Source organism: Poecile atricapillus, chromosome 15 (assembly GCF_030490865.1).
Source record: "Poecile atricapillus isolate bPoeAtr1 chromosome 15, bPoeAtr1.hap1, whole genome shotgun sequence".
In the NCBI taxonomy this organism is placed as follows: Eukaryota; Metazoa; Chordata; class Aves; order Passeriformes; family Paridae; genus Poecile; species Poecile atricapillus.
The window spans coordinates 1100466-1118145 of NC_081263.1; positions in this window are offsets into that span (position 1 = coordinate 1100466).

Below are 17680 nucleotides of genomic sequence, written 5' to 3' on the forward strand. Positions count from 1 at the left end.
GCTGTGCTGCAGGTGTGCTGTGCTGCAGGTGTGCTGTGCTGTGCTGCAGGTGTGCTGTGCTGTGCTGCAGGTGTGCTGTGCTGTGCTGCAGGTGTGCTGTGCTGTGCTGCAGGTGTGCTGTGCTGTGCTGGCTGCAGGTGTGCTGTGCTGTGCTGCAGGTGTGCTATGCTGCAGGTGTGCTGTGCTGCAGGTGTGCAGGTGTGCTGTGCTGCAGGTGTGCTGTGCTGCAGGTGTGCTGTGCTGCAGGTGTGCTGTGCTGTGCTGCAGGTGTGCTGTGCTGTGCTGCAGGTGTGCTGTGCTGCAGGTGTGCTGTGCTGCAGGTGTGCTGTGCTGCAGGTGTGCTGTGCTGTGCTGGCTGCAGGTGTGCTGTGCTGTGCTGCAGGTGTGCTATGCTGCAGGTGTGCTGTGCTGCAGGTGTGCAGGTGTGCTGTGCTGCAGGTGTGCTGTGCTGCAGGTGTGCTGTGCTGCAGGTGTGCTGTGCTGTGCTGCAGGTGTGCTGTGCTGCAGGTGTGCTGTGCTGTGCTGCAGGTGTGCTGTGCTGCAGGTGTGCTGTGCTGCAGGTGTGCTGTGCTGTGCTGCAGGTGTGCTGTGCTGTGCTGCAGGTGTGCTGTGCTGTGCTGCAGGTGTGCTGTGCTGGCTGCAGGTGTGCTGTGCTGGCTGCAGCTGTGGTGTGCTGCAGGTGTGCTGTGCTGTGCTGCAGGTGTGCTGTGCTGGCTGCAGCTGTGCTGTGCTGTGCTGCAGGTGTGCTGTGCTGCAGGTGTGCTGTGCTGTACTGGCTGCAGGTGTGCTGTGCTGGCTGCAGCTGTGCTGTGCTGCAGGTGTGCTGTGCTGCAGGTGTGCTGTGCTGGCTGCAGGTGTGCTGTGCTGTGCTGCAGGTGTGCTGTGCTGCAGGTGTGCTGTGCTGTGCTGCAGGTGTGCTGTGCTGTGCTGCAGGTGTGGTGTGCTGTGCTGTCCTGTGCTGGCTGCTCCCGGGCCAGCTTCACCTCTCTCCTGCTGCCACCTGCTGCAGGTGCTGCTGGTGCTGGGAGTGGCTCCAGAAGTATCCATGGGACAGTTTGAACTCAAACCCTTTCACCTGTAAATGTCTCACCTCTGTGTGGGCTCTGTGCTCAGTCCTCTGCCTGTGGCCTTTGTTTCTGCTGCTTTGAGTTCTGCTCCGCAGCTCTCTGGTGTCTGCAGGACTGGTTTGGTTGTGTGCTCCATGTGCTTTCCATGCCTGGGACAGAGCCCTGGGGAGGGGACAGCAGGGCTGGGCTCAGCACTGCCCCGGGATGCTGCCCTGGGCACCGGAGCCTCAGTGCCTCGGAGCCGTTCTCTCTTTGCACAGGACACTCGGGAGGAGCGCTGGGGTCAGAGTGGCGTTCCTGGGATGCTGGGAGCTCTCTGCAGTGTTCCCTGGCTCGGGAGGGCACTGGTGTCACCCTCTGAGGCAGCAGGAGCCAAAGGCTGTCCTTGGGAGTGTCTGTGTGTGAGCACAGAGCACTGAGAGCTGGCTCTGCAGAGGGGGCACTGCCGGGAATGAGGCTCCAGCACACTCACACAGGTCAGCAATGCTGCTGCTTCCTACCTACAGCAGTTTTCTTAAAGCTCAGAAACTCATTTAAAGGAAGACTCTAACTTTCCCTACTGCTGCCTCCTTGAGGAAGGAATGCAGCTGTTAACTCTCCTTTAAACCCAGCAGCATTTGACTTTTCTCAAGGTGATGAGCTCTTAACAAGGCGTTAGGACTTGGGCTGTTTTATGAAACTGAAAATTCGCGTATGCTTATAGATACAGGATTTTCATGAGTAATCAAGTGAAAATCCTACTCTCCCTAGTATACCGACAAGAGAAAGAATACCCCTTGGAAGTTTTTTTATCTTCAAATTATCTGTGGCACTCCAGTTACAGACTTCCCAAAGTCTTCTGAGCACGTGTTCCTTGCAGTGCAGGTGTCACACTCAGACTCTGGGATGTAGTTGCATGTGGTAGTGCTAGAGAGGAAAAATCAGCTTTAAGGTAGCTTCATAAATGGCTTCCAACACTAACAGGAGGGAAGCTGTGTTGGATGGTAACAATATTCTTGGATGCTGTAAAAGTATGCAATAAATGGCACAGCTGGTCCTTGGGGAGGCAAGACTGCAGCCAAGATGTAGGAATTCAGACTCCTTGTGCAGCTCTGACAGATCACTTGTGTACTTTTCCTCTCACAAACGAGATAAATTTGTCTCTGGGGACTTAATGTCGTGTGCTTGATTTAAAAGTGCTTTAGAGCCATGAAGCACAAAGTGATTAAAGAAGTGCTGTGCTATTAAGCCAGAAGTTCTTATACCGAGTTCAGAAGTGTTGCTAATAAGATATCATTTCCTGTCCTTCCAATTAACATTCCTTTCTACTGAACTGCTGTTTTATTACCTGATAGCATAAGGAAATACCTTGCATTTCATCAGGGAGAGACTTGTTGCAGGCTCTGTGGTGCTGTGTTTAAGGAGTATAAGAGTGTATTTATTGTCCCCACATCAGAACATGGTTCTTGGCCTATGTGGGGCAGTGACTTCTCCAGAGCACTCCCGTGAGCTCTGGCAGTGCCCAGGTACTGATAATGGCTTTTTTGGAATCACACAGGGAATGGCAGCGCTCAGAACTGAGCAGCAGAGGAGAGCAGCTGATGTGGAAGGAGCCAGGGGAGGTAGGGACACCACCCAGGGCAGGGCTGGTGCTTTTAGAAATGCCATTTGCTTGGTGTGTTTACAATACACAAAGCTGCTGTGTATCACACTCTGTCCTGCCTCACTCGGTGCTGAAAGTGGCCCAGCTACCCCCAGCTGCAGGGGAAATGGAGATCAAAGGCAAGAGCAAGAAGCAAATAGGAGATTGACAAACGAAGGAGGTGAAAGTCCCAGCACGCTGCAAAAAGGAACACATAATTCTGCAATGGCCACAGGTTTGTCTATTCCATGAAGCTGTATAAGCTGCTCAAAGAAAAGATCCTATCTCGAACTGCAAGCCTGGTCCCTTTACACCCTCATAGCTGTACCAGTAAATTCGAGGTGTGAGAAAAGTAATCTTCTTGTGAGTCACTTGAATTTCTCAAGACTTTTTGCCTTTTTTTTTTTCTTTTGCTTCCTTGCTATTTTTCTGGATATTGTTTACCCAATTTAAAAAAAAGTGGGATTCTCTTTTCTGTTGGAGGGCACAAATTATTTGAAATTCTTAAAATGCTGAGCAGAATGAGTTGAATATACAAACACAGATTTCTCTGACTTTCTCAATGCTGCATGAGGTGATGCATAAAATGCTTGGTCTTGTAATTCTGAAATTTAAAAACTTAATAGCTTAAATTTTATAAAAGTCTTGTTACTAAATCTGCCATTCATGCTCTTTCTGTCCTGTGCAGCAAAATGAGAACAGCAGATATATTTTTGCAAACTCATGAGTTTAAAAGTGAGCTAAAAGCAAAAATCTCCTTGCAGAAGTCCATTTGGGTTTTATTAAACATGGAAATGCTATTAACTGTCTTTCAGGCATGCTTCAGGTGGTTGATGAGTGGGTTTCTCTAGTGTAGAAGGGAATGCAGGAAGGAGGAAGGGGTGAGGAGCTGGTGTGAGCTGGGCACGTCCCTGCCCTCGCATCCTTTCCATACCCACACTGCGACACAAATTCCGAGCGCCTTCGAGCTGCGTTTTCCTCCGCAGCCCTTTCATTTCCCGGTGATAAACCAGAGCCGGGCCCGCCCCGCTCCAGCCCCGCACCGCCGGGTACCGCGCTCGGGATGCACCGGGAGAGCTCGGGATGCACCGGGAGCGCACCGGGATGCACCGGGAGCGCACCGGGATGCACCAAGAGCGCTCGGGATGCACCGGGAGCGCACCGGGAGAGCTCGAGATGCACCGGGAGAGCTCAGGATGCACCGGGAGCGCACCGGGATGCACCAAGAGAGCTCGGGATGCACCAGGAGCGCTCGGGATGCACCAGGAGCGCTCGGGATGCACCGGGAGCGCACTGGGATGCACCGGGAGAGCTCAGGATGCACCGGGAGAGCTCGAGATGCACCGGGAGAGCTCAGGATGCACCGGGAGAGCTCAGGATGCACCAGGAGCGCTCGGGATGCACCGGGAGCACACCGGAAGCGCTCGAGATGCACTGGGAGAGCTCGGGATGCACCGGGAGCGCTCGGGATGCGCCGGGAACGCACCGGGAGAGCTCGGGATGCACCGGGAGAGCTCGGGATGCTCCGGGAACGCACCGGGAGCGCTCGGGATGCACCGGGAGCGCTCGGGATGCACCGGGAGAGCTCGGGATGCACCGGGAGCGCTCGGGATGCGCAGGGAACGCACCGGGAGCGCACCGGGATGCACCAGGAGCCCTCGGGGTGCACCGGGAGGGCACCGGGAGCGCTTGGGGAACGCTCGGGATACACCGGGAACGCTAGGGATACACAGAGAGAGCTCGGGATGCACCGGGATACACCCGGAGCGCTCGGGATGCTGCGGCCGGAGCAGCCCCGGCCCGGGAGGTGCCCCGAGAGCCGCCGGTGCTGCCCCGGGATGAGCAGAGCCCTGGCTGGGGGACAGTGCCGGGTAAAGCTGAGCTGCTGCTGAATAAGTATTGGCGTGCTTTTGTTTGTTCAGAGTTTTAGTTTCTTGTTAGTTACTGTGCCTAGTACTGGTTCTTTGGTTTGCAGGAGTGGAGCCGGCTGGTGTGTGAGGCTCAGTGAGGATGAGCCGTGTGTAGCCAGCTCCCCTCCGGCTCAGGGCACTCCTGGGATGTGTCTGTCTTTCCATGAAGGCAAAGCCAGAGGTTTGGAAATTGCCCTTTGTGGGCTGAGACACTTCCCCACCGCCAAAAAAGAGAGGAAGGCTCCAAACCCCGAAGTGGGGAGCGCTTGGGAGTGTTCCCTTTGTAACCTGCAGGAAGCTGATATCCCACCGAGCCTGGCGGTGATGTAGAGTTTGTTGTCTTGGGGCAGTTTGTTTAAATTTTTCTCTTGTCACGGCAAAAGGTGCTCCTAAACCAACCTTTTAAATCGCTTCCCCTCACCTTCTTCTTCATTTTGACAGTAAAATGTTGATGTGATTTATTTCTGTCTCCAAGAAAAAAAGGGAAACTTGTTCAGTTTCATTATTCACAGAATTTTTTTCCCATGCCTCCTCCTTGACATTATCTTTTCATACGTGGTTGTCAATGATTTGCAATAAGTGACTTACACATATCCACATGTTGGGATCTTTGTTTTGGTTTTGTGTTTGACATTTTCCAGGTGATGACACAATGCTTGGTCCAGGATACCCACATCATTTCCATGCGGTTTAACCACTAACAGTGCTTGTCTTACTTCTGTCACCTACACATCCGCAGTGGGCAGGACACAAATCTCATTAATGCTGTTTATATTTAGAAAAAATGAATAAAGCTACACTCCTGATGAGCTTTGTAGTGTCCTGTGGAAGATTTGCCCGGGGGAAGCTCTGCAGGACAGGTTGAGTGTCCCTGGGCAGAGCTGGGACAGACAGAAACTGCGCTGTGGAGGCACCGGGCACTTGGGCTCGCTTTGTCCCCTCAGAGCCGCGTCTGGCCGGGCTCGGCTGGGCTCGGGGTTGGGGGCTCAGGGTTCGGGGTTTGGGGCTCGGGGTTCGGGGTTTGGGGCTCAGGGTTCGGGGCTCAGGCCGGGCTCGGGGTTCGGGGTTTGGGGCTCAGGGTTCGGGGCTCGGGCCGGGTTCGGGGCTCGGGCCGGGTTCGGGGCTCGGGGTTTGGGGCTCAGGGTTCGGGGCTCGGGCCGGGTTCGGGGCTCGGGGTTCGGGGCTCGGGCCGGGTTCGGGGCTCGGGGTTTGGGGCTCAGGGTTCGGGGTTTGGGGCTCAGGGTTCGGGGTTCGGTGCTCGGGGCTCGGGCCGGGTTCGGGGCCCAGGGTTCGGTGCTCGGGCCCGGCCCGGCCCTCAGGCGCCATGCTGGCCGCGGGCAGCGCTGCGGGGCCCGCAGCCGCCGCTGGGTGGCGCCGGGGCGCGCGCGGGGCCGCCTGAGGGGCGAGCGGGGAACGGGCAGGGCCCGACACAGCCCCGCAGGTAAATACCTACAAATAACCCTAAAAACACCCTAAAAACACCCTATAGACACCATATACACACCCTAAAAACATCCTATAGACAGCTCCTTCCATCCCGACACAGCCCCGCAGGTAAATACCTACAAATAACCCTAAAAACACCCTATAAACACCCTATAGACAGCCCCTTCCATCCCGACACAGCCCCGCAGGTAAATACCTACAAATAACCCTAAAAACACCCTAAAAACACCCTATAGACACCATATAAACACCCTATAGACAGCCCCTGCCATCCCGACACAGCCCCGCAGGTAAATACCTACAAATAACCCTAAAAACACCCTAAAAACACCCTATAGACAGCTCCTTCCACCCCGACACAGCCCCGCAGGTAAATACCTACAAACAGCCCTATAAACACTTGTGCTTTGTGCTGTCAGTCAGGCACATCACATTTCTAGCTCCGGTGAAGGGAAGGTGGCAGGATTGTTCAGGTGGCTCCCACAAGCTTTTGAACCTCTTGTGAACCTTCTCTTGCCAACCTTTCCTACCCCAGACTCTTGTATCTGCTGTTCTCGTATTGTTTCCATGGCTCAGTGCTGGTTACCCTTCGAGACAGTTTTTTGTGCTGAAGCTCGATTGGAAAAGGTGTCTACTCAGACACGTGCAGCTGTGTGGAAATTCACTGTTCCCATTTCTTTGGCCCCTACTCCTTCAGGGGGATGTACAGATAGCTACAAAATCTCTGCTTGTATTGATAAGCATATACTCTCCAGTTACAACACTTAGTCTTGCTGATTTGAATTACAAGACAAAGCTCGTTTGGGGACACTGCTGGCTTGTTCCCAGGAGGGAGCTTCTACTGTTTGGTCTGTTATTGCTTAAGAACACTTAGAGCACTATAAAAGCACTTGATCTGCATTGATCTACTCCTTCTGGTAATAAAAATACCATAAAATCTTACTAGGAGTAATTATATTTTATATTGTTTTGTTTATACTCAGTTGTTAAAAACACATCTACCTAAAGAAAGCAAAGATGCAAATGTGAAAAATGTGACTCGTTTTTGTCTTTGCTTTTTTAGGAAATAAAACTGTACAAGCACCTGTTGGAGTAAAATGCACAAATACCTGTTGGAGTTTATAAAGCTTGATCCATGGGTTAAATGACCTACAGCAGTCATTTATGCTTTGAGAGTCTAGATTAAATACCTGAAAATGCCAAAAAAATTCCCTGCACTGTTAGTCCAGTGCCAGATTCTCTCTGTTCTGGCTAAAAGATCCTCACTCTTTTCTGTGTGGTTAAAGAGGACTCCCAGCTGCAGGCAGCCCTTCCTGAGCTCAGCCCTCCCATTCCTCACAGGTGCCAGGGAGCCCCAGGTACAGCTGCACAAATTCCCAGCTCTGTCAGGTGCCAGAGCGAGCTCTGGAAGCTTCAGCTGCAGGAAAAATCCCGTTCCTGCAGGTCCAGGGCAAAGAGGAGCCCGAGAGAATAATGGCTGTTCACTGTGGGCAGGGGATGCTGCACACTGATTTCATCCTCAGCTGCTCAACTCCAGTGAATCTTCAGGAAAACACAGTTTATATAAAGAATTCAGTAAAGAATTGTAACTTGGCCAAGTTCGGTCATATTTTCCTGGAAATGGGAAAATATGTCCCAGATGAGGGTAGTTTTCTGCCAATTTAAAATCTCTGCTGTAGCTTATGAAGGCATTGGGGCTTTTCAAAAGAGCTAAATACTACACATACTTTTCCTTAATTTCATTATCTGAATTGATTTGGTTTTATTCCTTAAGACTCTCCAAAGTTGTTAAACCTCCAGCAAATACCCAATCTGGAAAAAAGATCAAAGCTGGAGGTTCTGCAGGGCCAGGCTGCCCGTACAAACACTGTTGTGTAACTGGGACACCAGTAGGAAAACGAAGGCCAGGCTGGAAACACAGAAACTTCCTTGGGTTGGGCTTGAACAAGTACAGTGCTTTTTTTTTTTTAATAAAAATTTTGAAATTTTGCATAATGGTGTTTTCATGCTTGGAATGATGATGTTAGTGAAGAAAAGAGAAAAGGATCTAATCCCTGGGAGAAAATGGGTTATCAGGATTCACTCTTTGTGTTTGGAATATCCAGAGGTGGGCTGAACAGAAAGGACCTTGTACCAAATATGAATTACAAGCATGGCTGGGTAAGTCTGCTGGGTTGTAAGAATAAAACACCTCCAGAGGGAACAGAACAGGGGAAGGAACTTTCTCTTGTGAAGTTTGCAGCTCTGTGGCAGAAAAGCTTTTCTGCTGTAAAGCTTGAACTTCATATGGGAGAAACTGTGATTTCAGGCATTTTTATTCAAAGATGTTATCTGTGCCCTGGCTGAATGGGGTGCAGCAGTCTGAGAGAAAAGACAGGAAATCTATTTTAGAAAACTTCAACAAGTGGAGTTTAAAGAAACCTCTCGTATCTTCTGATGGAAGAAAGCTGGACATTAGCAACTCTTGCTGTTTTCAGCTTGTAATAGCTGTTGTGTTCTTAAAACTGGAAATGTTCTTTCAATGGCATTGGCTGAGAATCTTCTCACAGGTTTAAGAGTAATTTTTAACCCTTGTATAATTGCAGACTTATAAATCATAGCCTCAAAAAAAATGTCATGCTGCTGATATGGAAAAGAAGTGCACATTTATTAGACATTTGTTCTGGAGGCTTTTTACTGTCCTTTCTTTTCTGTACAAATCCTGTAATCTGTGGAGCAGCAGCTGCTCCCCTCAGGTGGGGTTTGCTCTCTTGTCCTGGCTCAGGGGCTGGCTGCTGGTTTTTCCTGACACCTGGAGCTGATTCTCAGAAATGGGAGTGGGAAATTGAGTGGGATATGGAACATTCTCTGTGCTCCTTTAGTGGTTTCCCTGAGCTCAGTAACGAGCAGGAGTTGTTGATGAGTCTGCCTGGAGTGCCTAGGGCAGAGACCTGTGCTTCCCAGTGCTTCCCAGTGCTTCCCAGTGCTTCCCAGTGCTTCCCAGTGCTTCCCAGTGCTTCCCAGTGCTTCCCAGTGGTTGTGGAACCCACACTGCCGGCTGCAGTGTCCACAGACTGAAGGGAGATCTCTTCTCTGGGAGAACAAAGCCCAGGAGAGCCCAGGAGCTCTGTGGAGTTCAGGTTTTGCTCCATGTAGAAAGCTGTGTCTTATCAGAAATAAATCACTGGAGTGGTTTCCTCTTAATATCTTTCAAATATTTCCTATGTGGAGACTTTGCACTTTGTAACTTTTGCAGATCATCCCTCAAATGTAACTCGAGGGAGGTGTCAGCCTCACTCTTTGCTGTATATTAGCAGTTTCTCTTCTTGAAGACTCCAGAGCAGCACATATTGCAATTTCTGTTATTCTTTGCCACTGACAGTGTGTGATCACATGTATGTCACGCTACTTTTTGTGTTCTAATTTACCTCACGAGATAATATTTGGTGTTTTCAAAGTGCTGTGAGATTTTTCTGACAGCCTTGAAGAAAAATATTTGTAAAATTAATACTAAACCATACCAGATGGGAAAGATGAGAGGAGAGAAAATAGAGCAGTGTATTTCAAAACTGGGGGTGTACTATGATCATATCTAAAACTCATTAATTTTCAAGTGCTGAGTACTACAGGCCATTTTTTTTAATCATGGGGAAGATAAAAAAGTCTAGCACATGCTTAAATATTTAATGTGAAGAACTTCAGGGGGATGTTCAGTTTATTTTACCTGCAGCTTGAAGTTCATCCAGTTCCATTGTGACCTGGACTGATGCATTAAATGGTTTGGGAGCCCTGGATGGTTCTGTGTTCAGAAAGAAACCAGTTTCAAATAGGAAAACTCAAAGGAGAGGATGCAGCAGGCCCAGAAGTCAGGATTTCAGCTGTCACAGTGCTGTGACAGTGACACTTCGCAGTTTTCAAGTGGGCAAGAGGAGAAGTCAAAACACAAAAGTACTGCCTGTCCCACCTGAAGTGGCTGAGTTTGTGCTCAGAGCGGTGAAAAAAGGCCTGGCAGCAGATAGATGTGTCCTTGTCACCCTGTGCAGGCAGGACAGCACAGCACAGCACAGCCATCAGGGTTTGTGCAGCACAGGAGTTACACACAGAGCACAGGAGTTACACACAGAGCACAGGAGTTACACACAGAGCACAGGAGTTACACACACACAGCTCAGGAGTTACACACGGAGCACAGGAGTTACACACACACAGCTCAGGAGTTACACACACACAGCTCAGGAGTTACACACACAGCTCAGGAGTTACACACAGAGCACAGGAGTTACACACATAGCTCAGGAGTTACACACAGAGCACAGGAGTTACACACAGAGCACAGGAGTTACACACAGAGCACAGGAGTTACACACACACAGCTCAGGAGTTACACACACACAGCTCAGGAGTTACACACAGAGCACAGGAGTTACACACACACAGCTCAGGAGTTACACACAGAGCACAGGAGTTACACACAGAGCACAGGAGTTACACACACAGCACAGGAGTTACACACACACAGCTCAGGAGTTACACACACAGCACAGGAGTTACACACACACAGCTCAGGAGTTACACACACACAGCTCAGCAGTTACACACACACAGCTCAGGAGTTACACACAGAGCACAGGAGTTACACACAGAGCACAGCAGTTACACACACAGCACAGGAGTTACACACACAGCACAGGAGTTACACACAGAGCACAGGAGTTACACACACACAGCTCAGGAGTTACACACACAGCACAGGAGTTACACACACAGCACAGGAGTTACACACACACAGCTCAGGAGTTACACACACACAGCACAGGAGTTACACACACACAGCTCAGGAGTTACACACACACAGCTCAGGAGTTACACACAGAGCACAGGAGTTACACACACACAGCACAGGAGTTACACACACAGCACAGGAGTTACACACGGAGCACAGGAGTTACACACATAGCTCAGGAGTTACACACATAGCTCAGGAGTTACACACACACAGCTCAGCAGTTACACACACACAGCTCAGCAGTTACACACACACAGCTCAGCAGTTACACACAGCTCAGCAGTTACACACAGCTCAGCAGTTACACACAGAGCACAGGAGTTACACACACACAGCACAGGAGTTACACACACAGCTCAGCAGTTACACACAGAGCACAGGAGTTACACACACAGAGCACAGGAGTTACACACACAGCTCAGCAGTTACACACACACAGCTCAACAGTTACACACAGCTCAGCAGTTACACACACACAGCACAGGAGTTACACACAGCTCAGCAGTTACACACAGCTCAGCAGTTACACACACACAGCTCAGCAGTTACACACACACATCTCAGCAGTTACACACACACAGCTCAGCAGTTACACACACACATCTCAGCAGTTACACACACACAGCTCAGCAGTTACACACACACAGCACAGGAGTTACACACAGCTCAGCAGTTACACACAGCTCAGGAGTTACACACACACAGCTCAGCAGTTACACACACACAGCTCAGCAGTTACACACACACAGCTCAGCAGTTACACACACAGCTCAGCAGTTACACACACACAGCTCAGCAGTTACACACAGCTCAGCAGTTACACACAGCTCAGCAGTTACACACACACAGCTCAGCAGTTACACACACACAGCTCAGCAGTTACACACAGCTCAGCAGTTACACACACACAGCTCAGCAGTTACACACACACAGCTCAGCAGTTACACACAGCAGTTACACACACACAGCTCAGCAGTTACACACACACAGCTCAGCAGTTACACACAGCAGTTACACACACACAGCTCAGCAGTTACACACACACAGCTCAGCAGTTACACACACACAGCTCAGCAGTTACACACAGCACTGGGGACACTGCAGAGCCACCTCTGCTGCTCCAGGGACAGCACCTGGCCCAGCTCCTGTGTAAACAGATGTCACTCACTGGGGAGAATCAGTTTTTAGTTGAGCCATCGTGCTGCAGTGGCACCAGGGGGAAAAATGGTTCCATTTATGTGAAACAAAGAAGTTAAAATAACAATCCAGATTCCTTTTTTTAGTCAGTGCTAAGATTGGCTTCTGACTTCCTGTTCTCTAATGGGAGGGATTAAGCCCTTTATGTTTTGAAAGATACTGTGCCAATTCTTGTTACAAAATTCCAGTTCTGAGATCAAATGAATGAACAAAAACAACTAGAAAAAACTTGATTTGTCAGAGAGGCACCTTCATTAGTGCTCTCGTCTCTTTTCTGTCATAGGAATTGTTTTTAAGCTATAATTGGATCTCACTGACAAAAGCTTCTGGCTACATATGTAAAGATTTGTAAAATGCTGCCTTTCTGTAAGCTGGTGTGATCTGTGCCAGAAAATAGGAAGCAGAGCTCCTCCCCCGTGTCAGTGCCAGGGTCTGTTGGTTAGTTCAGCTTGAAATGCACTCTGCAGCACACGGCTGCTGGCTCTGATGCTTGCTCTTGAAAAGCAGGAAAAATCTTCCTTGGGCAGCGTTTTACATAACACTGCCCTGTGCAGAGTTAAAGGGAATTACTTCCAGCAGGTATTGCTGGTACCAGTCAATAGCAGGAATTGTCCCCTCGCCCCAGTCCCTCTGCTGCTCCTGTCAGGAATGCAGGAGCAGAGCTGCTGCTCTTCCTCACACAGGATGGAAATGTCTGTGTGTCCCTGCAGCAGAGCTGCTGCTCCTCCTCACACAGGATGGAAGTGTCTGTGTGTCCCTGCAGCAGAGCTGCTGCTCACACAGGATGGAAGTGTTTGCATGTTCCACTGCAGCAGAGCTGCTGCTCACATGTGATGGAAGTGTTTGCATGTTCCACTGCAGCTCTGCAGGCCTGGCTGCTGGGGCAGGGGAGTGGCTGCAGCTGCAGCAGCTTTGCTGTCTGTACTTGCATTTCTGTCTGCAGTGCAGGCTCAGTGCCACATTTACACCGTCAGGCAGGGCTGGGTGTGCTCAGTGTTACAAAACGTGTATAAAATACTTCTGGCTCAGGGCTCCTCTTCATAAAGCCGGGCTGTAACTTTGTTCCAGGTGTGCCATTCATACAGCTGCTGCTAAGAGAAAATAACCACATTTCCCAAATATTAGAATTGCCGTACTGGGGAAGGCTGACTCTGTCTCCTGTTCCAGGATTTCTTTGGTTATACTGTTTTTCTCGATCTGTGCTCTACCAGCTACACGCTACATTCCAGCTGAGATGAGGGAACACCCTGCAGGTTGTGTGATTTTGATTTGTTAGGGTTAAAAACTTAAATGGATTTTAGTACACTGAGAATTTCTGTCCTTGCCAGCCATAGTTGTGGTGAGAGTGTTGGGAACTTGGTTTTACCATATTTCTGTGGGTTATTGATTCCAAGCACGTTATGCTCCTCTCCTTACTGCTGTAACCATGTAATAGATACTTTTGGAATGGTGTCCCATCAGAGGAATGTCTGTGGAAATTGTGGTCTCAGTGTGACAAAAGCAAAAATTGCTGTGTTTATTCTGTTCCTATTTTTATTTCTGCACAGAAAAAAAAAAAAAAAAGAAAAGCTATAAAATTATTGTCTGTTTACAAACATTTTACTTTATAAAAACAAGTTCATAATTTATACTCAGGATTCAATTGGGGTTGAAAATCACTGCAGCTGTCTTCATACAAGCTGTTCTGTCTCTGAGCTTCCAGTTTAATATATGCAGTCTGCCACATTAATTCTTGAAGTGGCTCTTAAGTGGGAAGCTGTAAAAGGGGTGATCTTGGACCAAGATACTTTTGAAAATAGGAGACACTCATCTTTGGTTCCTCGTGTCCAAATGTAAATAAGCCATTTTACAGTAGCCTTCAGGATCCTGAAAGGTGTTCATAAAATCTCTGCAGCCTTCTGTAGTACAGGGAAAGCTCCTCATAAAGTGAATTCAAGTCTCTGGAAAAGGGCCTTGAGGAAGACAGGGAGGGCAGTAATATTTAACCATATGGGTTCCATTAATATGGGAATGAGCGAAGTGTTGGAAAGGCAAAGGGAATTCAAGAAACACCTGGGCTGCTCTGTGCAGAGGAAAGAGCTGGACTGGCAGTCAAAGAGCGTGAGTGTGAATGATGAAGGATCTGGGAGCAGGTGAAGGGTTTTCCAGCCTGAGGAATGCCTTGTGCTCAGGTGTTTGTGGTGTCAGCATGTCCTGCTAAAGCTCCTTTTTCCAACTGTGTGTGACTTTTGGGATAATGTATTGATCTTCCTTAGGTTCCCAGGGAGTGAGGCGGGGCTTGTATTGTAAATTAATTTTTGAAAAGAATGAATTTAAGCCATGCCTCTTTCCCAAAAGGGGGCACATTCCATCACTGCCCCCCTGGCCTCGGGCACTCTGGGCTGATGTCCTTGTGTTCTGGAGAAGGGGCTTTGCTGCGCACCAGCGGCAGCTCCGTGTGCGCTCCTGAGCATCCCCGAGCATCTCCTCATCCCCTCATCCCCCCTCTCATCCCTTTATCCCCCCTCTCATCCCCCTGCATCCCCTCATTCCCCCGCATCCCCTCATTCCCCCTCTCATCCCCTCATCCCCTCATCCCCCCTCTCATCCCTTTATCCCCCCTCTCATCCCCCTGCATCCCCTCTCATCCTCGCGCTCCGCCCGCCTCCCGGTCCCGCCTGTCCCATCCCGGTCTCTCCTGTCCTCTCCCGGTCCCTCCTGTCCCATCCCGGCCCCGCCTGTCCCATCCCGGCCCCTCACCTGTCCCCTCCCGGTCTCTCCTGTCCCCTCCCGGTCCCTCACCTGTCCCCTCCCGGTCTCTCCTGTCCCCTCCCGGTCCCTCACCTGTCCCCTCCCGGTCTCTCCTGTCCCCTCCCGGTCCCTCCTGTCCCATCCCGGCCCCTCACCTGTCCCCTCCCGGTCCCTCCTGTCCCATCCCGGCCCCTCACCTGTCCCCTCCCGGCCCCTCACCTGTCCCCTCCCGGTCCCTCCTGTCCCATCCCGGCCCCTCACCTGTCCCCTCCCGGTCCCTCCTGTCCCATCCCGGTCCCTCACCTGTCCCATCCCGGTCCCTCACCTGTCCCCTCCCGGTCCCTCCTGTCCCATCCCGGTCCCGCCTGTCCCCTCCCGGTCTCTCCTGTCCCCTCCCGGTCCCTCCTGTCCCCTCCCGGTCCCTCTCTGTCCTGGCTCCGGTTGTTTTTTCCCGGTTTCCCAGGTCCGCCGTTCCCGGCAAGCAGAGCATCCCGTTTTACACAGGAGTCTCTGCTCTGAGCGGTGAGAGCGAGGGGTGTGCGGCGATGAGGAAAACACAACCAGCTCCCGAGTTCAGGGCTGGGTTTCTCCTCAGCAGTCCCGTTTCTCCTCAGCAGTCCCATTTTTCCTCTCGCAGCCCCGTTTCTCCTCTCTCAGCCCCGTTTCTCCTCTCTCAGCCCCGTTTCTCCTCTCTCAGCCCCGTTTCTCCTCTCTCAGTCCCGTTTCTCCTCTCTCAGTCCCGTTTCTCCTCTCTCAGTCCCGTTTCTCCTCTCTCAGTCCCGTTTCTCCTCTCTCAGCCCCGTTTCTCCTCTCTCAGCCCCGTTTCTCCTCTCTCAGTCCCGTTTCTCCTCTCTCAGTCCCGTTTCTCCTCTCTCAGTCCCGTTTCTCCTCTCTCAGTCCCGTTTCTCCTCTCTCAGTCCCATTTCTCCTCTCTCAGCCCCGTTTCTCCTCTCTCAGCCCCGTTTCTCCTCTCTCAGCCCCGTTTCTCCTCTCTCAGTCCCGTTTTTCTCGGTACAAACACAGCCGGGCCGATGAAGAGTGTGAGCGCACGGAGCGCGGCTCTGCTGGAGCCGGGGCAGGGCTGGGCTGGCGCTGCCTCCCGGATCACAGGAGCCTTTACAGCTTAAAGGACTTGTTCCACTCCAAATAACCCATGCCGTGTGCTGGGTTCAGCGGTCAAGAGATCCTTTAGGAGTAATCGAGGAAAGTGGGATTTTTTTAGACGCTGAGCTTGTGGGATTTTTTTTCCTAAGACTGATTTTAGCACATTTGTCTTTAATAAGAAACTGCGAAGAGAGGTAGAGGGAACAGCAGTGGATAACAGCATGCAGCCTTCACCTGAAAGTGCCGACAAGAAAGGCGGAAAGGGACTGTTTAAAAGGGCCTGGAGTGACAGGACAAGGGCTGAGAGCAATGTTAGATTATGTTAAAATGTAATTTATATATTATGTATTATATTCGATTAGACTAGATTATGTTATAATATATAACGTTAGGGATATTGGGAAGGAATTCTTTGCGGTGAGGCTGGTGATGCCCTGGCACAGGTTGCCCAGAGAAGCCGTGGCTGTCCCATCCCTGGGGGTGTCCAAGGCCAGGCTGGGCAGGGCTCGGAGCAGCCTGGGACAGTGGGATTGTTGGGGTTTGTGTAAAATGTTCCTCAGTTCCGGAGCAGTTTATTCACACAGGGCTGAGGGCCGGGCTCCTGTTGGGAAAGGGGAGGGTACAGTACTTATCTCACCTTTGACTTGAAATGTAAAGGTCACAACTGCTGGGAAACACCGCTCTGAATGTGCGCAAGTGTGTCTTTAATTCCCAAAGGCTGATTTACTGCGCCCTTTGGGAAGGCTCCTCTCCAAGTAGAGCTCTGTCCTGTGCCTGGGGATGTGAGCACAGCGGGACCTGGGGCACAGCGGGTCTGGGGGAAGGTGCGGCTCTGCTGCGGCCGTGGTGGGGTTACAGTGAGCGTGTGGTTACACTGTGGTTACACACGGGTTACACTCGGGTTACACCGCGTTTCTACCCCGTGTGCGCGCTCCCGGTGCCGGCGGCGCTCCGAGCGCGGCGCCTCGCTGTGCTCCGGGGCTGGGTGACATCACTGGCAGCCAATCGGGAAGTGCTTTAGGGCAGACTTTCAGGCTCTTTCATAACATATTTATAGTCAGTGCAGGTATTTTTGGGCTCCAGTAGCGCTCATTTTGTCGCAGAGTCCATGTGTCAATATGGCTGGGGGGAAAGGCGCTGGTTCAGCGCTGGAGCCGGGAGCTGGAGCCGGCTCTGCCCGGAGGGGTTTCACTGCTGGGCTGGGCTGGGCTGGGCTGGGCTGGGCTGGGCTGGGCTGGGCTGGGCCGAGCTGGGCTGGGCTGGGCTGGGCTGGGCTGGGCTGGGCTGGGCTGGGCCGGGCTGGGCTGGGCTCACCTGCCGGGACCGCCCGGTGCTGTGTGAGGAACAGACGGGCAGGACACGTGTCCGTGTGTCCGTCCGTGTGTCTGTCCGTGTGTCCGTGTGTCCGTGTGTCTGTCCGTGTGTCCGTGTGTCTGTCCGTGTGTCTGTCCGTGTGTCCGTGTGTCTGTCCGTGTGTCCGTGTGTCCGTGTGTCCGTGTGCCCGTGTGCCCGTGTGTCCGTGTGCCCGTGTGCCCGTGTGTCCGTGTGTCCGTCTGTCCGTGTGTCCGTGTGTCCGTGTGTCCGTGTGCCCGTGTGTCCGTGTGTCCGTGTGTCCGTGTGTCTGTCCGTGTGTCCGTGTGTCCGTGTGTCCGTGTGTCCGTGTGTCCGTGTGTCTGTCCGTGTGTCCGTCTGTCCGTGTGTCCGTGTGTCCGTGTGTCCGTGTGCCCGTGTGTCCGTGTGTCCGTGTGTCCGTGTGTCTGTCCGTGTGTCCGTGTGTCCGTGTGTCCGTGTGTCCGTGTGCCCGTGTGTCCGTGTGTCCGTGTGTCCGTCCGTGTGTCTG